Source organism: Lepidothrix coronata, unplaced genomic scaffold (genome assembly GCF_001604755.1).
Source record: "Lepidothrix coronata isolate B3197 unplaced genomic scaffold, Lepidothrix_coronata-1.0 Scaffold182, whole genome shotgun sequence".
Classification (NCBI taxonomy): Eukaryota; Metazoa; Chordata; class Aves; order Passeriformes; family Pipridae; genus Lepidothrix; species Lepidothrix coronata.
In genome coordinates this window covers 1282880-1291844 of record NW_016690362.1, presented here as the reverse complement: position 1 = coordinate 1291844, position 8965 = coordinate 1282880, and the positions used below count along the sequence as shown (strand labels likewise).

At 42.3% G+C, this 8965-nt stretch overlaps 1 protein-coding gene across 8 annotated transcripts in view; it reads left to right on the top strand.

The window, feature by feature from the left end:
* SUSD6 (sushi domain containing 6) overlaps nt 1–8965 on the top strand; it is an 87126-nt gene that overhangs the window by 19823 nt on the left and 58338 nt on the right. For 2 of the 8 annotated variants that reach the window (XM_017830647.1, XM_017830645.1), the window contains exon 3: nt 3501–3576. The exons of 5 other annotated variants lie outside the window; for them this stretch is intronic. The gene's annotated coding sequence lies outside the window, so the exon portion shown is untranslated. Of the gene's footprint in view, nt 1–3500; nt 3577–6339; nt 6360–8965 lie in introns of those variants that run through there. One more of the 8 variants, XM_017830646.1, reaches the window with a different exon arrangement.

Here is an 8965-nt window from a genome sequence, read left to right as displayed (position 1 = left end):
CTACTTGTGAAGGAAACTGAAACCTAGAGTACTCTAAGTGGGAGGGAGAGTATATTTGAGGATGGTGGGATTAATGATAGAGTTACTCAGTTATGATAGATGGCTCTAAAATTTTAGTGCTGCTCTTAGTAGAAGACAAAACCACAAGAGTGAAACCTGCTGATAGCTATGTTTGGAAGTAGACTCAGGTTCCCTGAGAATCCCACTGGGCCTACTTACAAGGATGCAAGGAGGCAGTGTTTTCATCTTTGTCCAGAATCAGAAGAGGAACAGCTGCACTGGGGGTGATAAAATGCAAGGAAAGGCTAGATAAATGCTAAGACATCAAGAAGAGACAGATTTCTTTGTAATAGTCTCATTTGTATTTACAGAAGTTACTACAGTCTTTGAGGTGCTGCCAGAATGTACATCCTATAAGCAACAACAACAAAAAAATCTTAAAAATCAGTGTTCAGGATGACTGGAGCTGTTATATAGCAAACCTGTGTTCTCTGTCCCACTGCTCGCAGTAGTTTACCCTGCACTGCCATTGCAGCACCCCATGGTCCAGGCTGCAGGAATGCTTTGGCTTAGTATCAAGCTCTGAAAGATATGTTCAGCAGCAGCTCATGATCTCAGCCAAGGAGGGGGTGTATGCTTGTGTATAGGTTCTCTCTCTTAAGGAGGCATGACTAAACTGGGAGCATTTAAAAATATTATAAAATAAAAAAAACCTCCACACCCCACTCCCATCCCTTCCCCCCCAAACCAGTCTCCCTACCACAAAACCTGCACACTTTCTAAAAGTACATCTGGCATGGGAGAAGAGACTGTTCGCTCTTTTTCCTGGAGCAGGAGATTCCTGTGTTCCCAATTGTGGTTGTTTAGGGAAGCCTTTTGCAGGTATCTGTAGGGTGGTGATAACCCCTTGCACAAAGGAACATAGCCTCCAACCCCATAAAGTGTTTCATGCTGCACTGAGCTCCAAAAAGTAAGAATACTGCTCAGCTCTTGCTGAGGGGGTGCTGTGCCCGTACAAGTAGCACTAGGTTGCTGCTGCTGCCGCCGCAGCCGCACTGGACCTTTACAAAATGCACAAAGTAACTGCCCTCAAAACCTTGCAAACTCATTCCTATTTGCCTAGGGGTGATTTTTTTTTTTCTTCAGTCGTGGGAAGTCCTGGAGACATTGTTAATGAGTTCAGCTGAGGAAATAGCACAAGGAACTGTGGGAGAGGGAAGGCTTGGTCTTGCGTGTGAAGCGTGAATTAGAATGTGCAAAGAGGGTAAGGAGGCGTGGTAGTAATCTTAAGAAGGAATGAAAGAGAAATGAAAACAGAGGTGAGGCAGCGTTAAGACTTGAAAACAAAGGGAAAGAGCTGGAAGCTGGAGAGTGTACTTGCTCTCCAGTGTTAGTCTTTACTCCTTTCATAAATCTAGTTTTATAAATCAGTAAGTATCAAGCTCATGTCAGGGACTGTAGCTACAAAAATAAAAAAGGGGTTAAATATTTACTGATAGGAATTTGAGGGAAGCATGTTTCCAAGCAGTTTTGCCCTTTGATTCTTGCTACTGAGCTAAATTATTGGCATGTTTGGGACAGCTCATGTATCTGAATGACCTTTTCATTTCCTTTTCAATCTTCTGAATCTACTGTAATGAACAAAGAAAGCATTAAGAACAGGCGTGGTACAGATTTTATTGCATGTTTACAGTAGACCAAAGAGCTCTGGATTTCTCTGGGTGTGATGTGGCAAGAACCTGCCCTGAGAGAAAGATCACTGAGAACCAATGGTGGTTCAGATTAAAGAGGTGTTTTCTCTCCACACTGTGGTAGCTCCTGATATCCCTGTAGCAGTGGTCTTGTTTTGCTCTGTGTTTATACAGCACCTAGCACAGCATGGTTTGATTTGTAGGCTTCGATTTCTGCCTCTCTTTGCCTTGCTAGTGTTAAGTAGGCAATTAATGCTTGTGAAGGGCTTTTTTTTTTTTTTTTCCCTGGTCACATACCTGTCTGAAGCAAAAGTTTGGCATGTGCCCCAGGTTTCCTGTCTGCATCTCTTCCCTTGCGTGACTTCTGTAATGAGTCACAACAAGTAGCTGTTATATATGAAAAAGGATGTAAAAAGCATGTGCTAAGGAGAAGGGATGAGAAATGACGTTTCAGCCAAGAGGCTTTCGTTGAGTGAGGGGGTTGAGGAACAAGAATTCAGCGGAGGAGGAAGCAGCATGAGATCAGTGGACTTTTTATTGCACAGCATGAAAAGATCCCACAACTAAAATCTGATCTAACCTTTGCTGTGTCTGACAAGAATTGTTTTCCATGTAAGGCAATGAGAGCCTGCTGTAAGAAAGCATGTGGCTGTCATTTATTTCAGAAAATGTATCAGCATTCAACTGTAGGAAGACAGACCAGATAGACCTGTGGTAGCTGCAGCCTTTATTGCCCACGTTTATGCTATTTAAAGATTAGTCTTCTCCAGCTTGATTCTAGTGAAATAGCAGGTTTGGCTTGCCTAAAGTCTACTGGCTACTTGTAGGTGAGCAGACTAAGACAAACATTGCTGGGGATAGGCCTGACATTTCTCAAGCCAAAATAATTGGATTATCCAGTTGATGGTAAGCCGACACCCTTCCAGAAGGCTTCTAAAGCTCTAGTTTGATTGTTGATAAATGATTTCTTATGCAAGTCACCTGTACAAAGCCACCTACAGTTCAGGTGTGGTTTTAAAAAGAAGTGTTGATTATGTTAATAACTTCTCTGAAGTTCTTCAGAACTTGTTCATTCCTGATACCCTTTTCCCCCTCATATATTTTCTTAACTTACAAAAGTGGAGGAAAAAAATTCTATCTAGGAAATGGGGGTTTAATAATTTATTGGCTGAAGAAGCAAAGGATTCCTTTTTGTGTCTTGAAATGAAGGTGTTTGCAGACCTTGGGATAATCTTCTTAATATCTAAAAAATAGTTTCAACCCTTAACTGTAGCTAATTCCATGAACCAGACCCTCCCAATATTGATGAAATTAAGGCAGTAATGTAGCATGTCCCCTGTTCCAGTCTCAACTTTTTTTTTAGGCTTCTGCAAAGTGAGTCTCATTGTAGGTTGTGCATCTTTCTTTTGTTGCAGTGTCTTTCACGTTACTATGATTGATCTTAATTCACCAGTCTCAAACCTTTTGCATTTTGTATGTAGGCCTAGGTGAACACTTGTAGTAAAAGTGAATTGGAATTCCTCTGTGTGTTGTCATTTCTTGATAATTGGTTTGTAGTTGAGCTCTATAGCTGCTCTCAGGAATGTGCAGTGGGGATTGAGTGTTATTGTGGGCTGAAATGATACAGCCCTCGCAAGGCTGGTTCTTTCCTCTTTCTGCATTTCTTCATGCCCATCAAATCAGGAGTCCTTCTTGCAGTTAGGAAGTCAAGATTATTTCCCTAGAAAAGAAAGCAAGCAAAAATTTTGAGTTGGGCATCGTGCAACTGTTGATGCTTCAGACCACCACCTGCTCTGTTTCTCCTTGCAGGTGGAAGTACTTGCAGTGTTTGCAAGGAAGTGTCCCCCGATGATGGTGGTGTTGAGGGTGTACTGAGGGTGTACCTGTAAGTTCTCTTGAGAGCCTTTGTCTGTTTGGGAAGAGTAACTTTTTATATTATGATTTTGGAGATTGAAACATGCTGTTGGTCTAGTGACAAAACCCAACGGTTTTCTTTGGTTAGAAATAAAAATTTATCGATGGCAATTTGTCTTCAAAGAACTGAAAGTCCTGCCTTATTACACCTGTTTAATAGCAAATGTAGCCTAAATATAATTAAGTTTTTCATATTGGATTTGTCTGCAAGGAACCTGTGAAGACTGTTGATGCCTTTGTAAATAAAGTATGGCTGTGCTTGGCAGAGATGATGAAACTTAGCCTTGGTCTCTCAGGAGTACATTGTTGGTCTGTTCTCACCAGCAGATGATCCTACTTTTCAAAAGGACTTGTAGTAGCATTTCGCTGGAATTTCTTTCCATTTGCAAGGGTGGTGTGAAGCAGCCTTTGCAGTGATTTCCAGCAGCTGTACTCAAGCACTTCTGAGGAGTGGAACTCAGAGGTGGTGGGGAGGCTGGAAAAGGAGGTGGAGGCTGTGACACTTGCTAGAGGCCAGGGAAGGGGGATATGAGTGTTGGAGAAAGGGCTTCTGATAGCTATTGTGCTCTATAGTATGCTGTAAGGAGGGTGGTTTCCTCAAAATGTGCCCTGAAAAGTCCTGTGGAGCCTAAATGGAACTAGTGATGTTCCACAATGCAGGCTTCTCTTTGTCCTCCCCCCACTTTCTGCGTGTGAAAGAGTGACTCTTGCTTCAGGAGGAGTGCAGATCCTGAAGTGCAAAGGGAGGCAACAGTTTGTTGTCCAGAGCCAACTGTTGCTTACATCTGTTAAATGTCATGTTCAGCTTACCCAGAAAAGCAGTCTTAGGTGAGTTAGAATGTGTATAAAAGCAGGCAGAGGGTATGTTTTTCACAAAGTGAAGCTTGTAAGTGGCTTTTTAAAAGATGCTGATAGAAGTCTGGATAGCTGTAAGTGACAGACCACCAACTGCTCTGATTACAGCCAGTGTATGTGACACAATACAGTCTTTCCCTGAACTTCATAGGTGGAGCTACAGATTATATCTGGTGTTTTGTTGGGTTTTTTTTAACAGTTGTTTCCTTGCATTTAGTGAAGTTATTAGAAAAAATTCCTTGTCAGTTTCTGTGCAGGGACCTTTTCTGAACACTGCATAATGTGGATTTTTTTTCTTATGAATAAGAATGAGAAGCTCAGTTAATGTGTGCATATAAGACAATTGCTAGTCTGATGTTTATGTTTAGACCTTTCTGCAATATACAGGGGTTTTTATTTGTAAAGCATGCCTTAATTTAAATGGTTGCTCTGTGTCTTTTAAACAGTTGCACCAGTATCATTATTTTCCTGTTACTTCCTCTTGTCTGTTCAAGAGATGACAGGGAATTGTTGTGCAAGTTTCTCATTCTGACATCTGGCTGTTTGTGTTCCTCCATATACATTTAGCATTTGTAGAAACTAACTTATCTCTGTATGGTTTTTATTTAAAATGTTTGGCTGTAGAGGAAAAGGAAATTGGTAACACTGAAAGATAGTGCAAGTGGATTTACCCAGTTGTTTTGCAGCAAAATCTTAAACTGCAGAGGCGAATGGAAGACAGCTTTTGTGAGAACCACTGCTGACTCTTGAACGACTAAATTGCATGTCAGATTGATAAAATGGAGAAAACAAATCTAATCTTAAGAGTAGAGTAAAAAAATGTGCATTTCCTTTGAGAAACACTTGAAAATAGATTAAACAAACATGAAAATCCTCTGCTGTTGAAAGTAATTTTAAATCATCTTGCTGTTTGATGGGTCTTGCATATTAATTTCCTTACTTTCTAAGCTCTTGTAGCTGATCTCTGTGCTGCTGCTTGGAGCACTATGTTATAGGTGAAAACATGAAGAGGGTGACTTTTAAACTAGCTTGCTTTACACTAATTTTAATAACCTTTATTTAATCAATTCAGTCTGAGGGAACCTTGTTTTCAGAGACAGGAAATTGCTTGAGGATTACTGGCTGTCGCAGGACCTTCAAACTTATTTGCAAGATTTCTGGAAAAAAATAATAATAGAATCAGTCTTCCTTTAAAGGCAGTTGAAACGAGTTGCTGCGCTTTTCCCATGAGACTGAGTAGAGGTCACTGGGAATTCTGTGTTAGGATGTTTTTTCTTGACAAGTCGTTTTATGGCTTAAGTGTACTCATGCAGGGTGCTTGGAGACACATCAAACCCCCAAGAGAAGCAGAGTGACCTGTTTCCCAAGTGGATATACTGTTCACTTAGCTGCTAGTGGCTTGACATACTTATTTCCTACCCTCAGATAGTAGAGTTATATATGCCTGCTCTAAAATGCACTTTTTAGAGGGATTGGAAAGAATCTTCCACTTTTCAGCTCTGTGTGTGTAAGAGGAACATGGAGAAGAGGTATCTGGGGAAGCATGTGTGCTATCCTTCGTGGTCATGTGCCCAGCCTGTTGACATTTGAATAGACATATGCCCATACAAGTATGGACAAGTTAAAAAAAAAAAAAGGCAGAAATCCAGTGAAGACACTTTATTCCCCTTCTTGCTTGTGTTTCATGGTTGCTTGCCTGGCAGCTGGCCCATTCAGGGGTGGAGAACTATGACTAGAGCCAGAAGAAAGGCAGCACCTGGGAGTGGTGTGCTTGGCTGAGGGACAACAGGCAGGGAGGCAACTGCCCAGGTCGCTAACAGGACGCTTTACCTCTAGGTTCTGGGCCCAGTGGTGAAGAGACATTACCTGTGGCTTTTTCCAGGGTTTATCTTTGCACATGTGAGTATCAGGTGGGAATCTGATCTTTGGAAGGGTTTTCCCTAGAGTTTTGAGGCAGACTGGACAAAGCCTAGCTGTGCTTCTGCAGTCCTGGGTGGTCTAGTAAAAAAGCTAAAGTGTGAGGTAGAAGGTTAATAACCTGTATGCTCTGACTTCTGGGTATATTTCCTTCTGACCTAGCATTGGCATGTGTGTGATTCTTGCCTGGTGCAGCACCACTTTGTAGTCTTTCTCACTGTTGCACAAAACTGTAAGATTTACTGCCAGAGCAATGTGCTGACTTTTGCTGTTCTGCTTTGTGTAACCTTTTCTCCTCTTTCAGCTTTGTTTTCATTTGACTTCCTCTAACTAAGCAAGCCTGTGTTACCTTTGGCTATGGTGAAGCACTCTCACCCAGCTTTTTGGCTTTTAATCTGCATGGAAACCAGAATACTGGAGCCATGATTGAGGGGAAGGGTTTAGATCTAGAGCATCTTTATGCATAGTACATTATTTCTTCCACACTAATGTGGATTGAAAATGGAGCCGGTTTTAGGAGCAAGAAGCCTGTGTAATTTCTTGGGTCCAGCATGTTAGACTGCTCGTTTGAGTCAGAGGAGGGTTTTGCACACTTAGGGCTTTGACAGCAAAACTCAGGTAGGAGTTTGTTACTTTTCCCCAGCTGCTCCTTCCACTGGCCCCAGAGCTGTCCTGGTGCAAGGATTCAGTTTCCCCAAGAAGCTTCTGAAAGATGCATTAGCATTGTGGAGGGGATGGTTAGCTATGGAGTGGCTGTGGGAGCAGCAGGATGGCGCTGTCTAGGAGCAAGGAATCATCCTTCAACCAAGGTAGCAGCACAGCCTGTAAGTGCTTGGGTGGTGGAGGGGCAGGCCTCAACCCCAGCTGGCTCTGCAAAGTGGAGATGCTGATGTACAAGAGGCAGACTAGATCGTAGGTCAGTAAAGGCTGAGGAACCATTGCTACTATATAAACAAGGTGCCAAAAGCTGCTGGACGAGCAGTTACTATCAGGCATTGCTCCTTGCTTGCCTCAGGACACTTTGGTTTACATTGTTTGAGTTGGTTTAGTGACAGCTAGACAGAGGCCCCTCCTTGGGGAGCAAAGGAGTGGGAATCCCTCTGCCACTTGCAGGGTGGGTGCAGAAGATTGACTGTGCTCCCCCTCCTGCTGCAGGTCAAAGCATCCTGGGTCCCGCCTCTGGGCTACCCTAGTTCCAGCTAACAGTGATTAATTTTTTAAATATTTTTTCCACTAATAGCCATGCTTTGTAAAGTCTAAATGTCACTGAGTCAGGGTAGACAGAAGCTGAAACTTCAAACTGGCCTTCTATTGAGATACAACTTACAAGTTTTATAACAGATTTTATTCTGTGAACTCTTACTTCTCTATGCTTCTTTCTGGGATCCTTCTCTCCCGTCCCAATTTAATGATGGAAATGTTTAGCACACAATATAAATCTTTAACACACAATCTTTGAATGATGGTTGTAGGTCTTGGGAAGATGGTTTGCCAATCTGTTAGAAAGGGACCCATCCTGGGGATTCTGCTTGGAGCATTTGGCCTCCTCATGGTGTGTATGTATGTCCCCTTGTGACATATAATGAGCCACCATCCTTCTTAGAGTGTCTCTGGCTTGATACTTCTAGATTGTGCTGCTCAAATCAGAATATAATTGTAACTGATCCCTTGTTAGAAAATCAAATTAGGCATAGCCTGTTGAGGGATGCCAGTTAGAGGAAAAAAGACCGTGAGGGTCTTCTGCATAGTGATATGTGCTCTCTCTGAGTTGGTAATTGCAAGAGTGATTTAATAGAAAGCAAACTGTTCAGGCTCCTTTTCCCCACTCCTTCTCTTGGCCCTGGAGTATTGACTTTTGAGAGTAATTTATGTCGCCTTGCCTGGAGTCAGAAATCCTCAGGTTGAGTGTTGGTGTGCCTGCTGCTGATAAGAGTGCCCAGTTGGGGATCCTGCTTGGGACACCTTCTGCAGCCTCCCTAGACCGCAGCCCTGTGGGAGCAGGTCTGTGTGCAGGCAGTGTGCTAGTCATGCTGCAGCTTCAGCTGCAAGGGGGTTGAATGGGAATACAAAAATTTTCCTTTCTTAGTTGTGCACTTGCAAGAGGGATATAGCTCTGTGGAGTGAAACGTGCCCACTACCACTGTGATGGGTCTCTGCCACCGTGAGTGTTTGTGGCAATCTGTGTGCATCTGTGCTATTAGCACAGTGCATCCTAAGTAGAAAAAGCAAAAATAAAATCTAACAACTTTGCAGCTACTAAAAAACAAAAGTAAAGGGAAATAGTGAGCTAATAGATACAAAACTGAGCCATGATGCTGAGACCTTTTGAAGGCCTACCCTTTTATTCCCTTCTAATTGAGATCTATTGAAGTAATTCTCTGCTGTGTTAGAATCCCAAATGCAATCTTAAAGTCAAAACCAGAATTTGAAACTGTGCTTTTTAACTTTCTCAGTTTGGTCAATGATCTGTGTTGTTGGAAGATGAAGTTTTCAGAAGACTTAAGAGACAGTCTTATTTTTCATAGTTTTTTTGTGTTATGGATTTATCTTTGAAAAGACCTTTGTGCTGACAGGCATTCAGACATCAA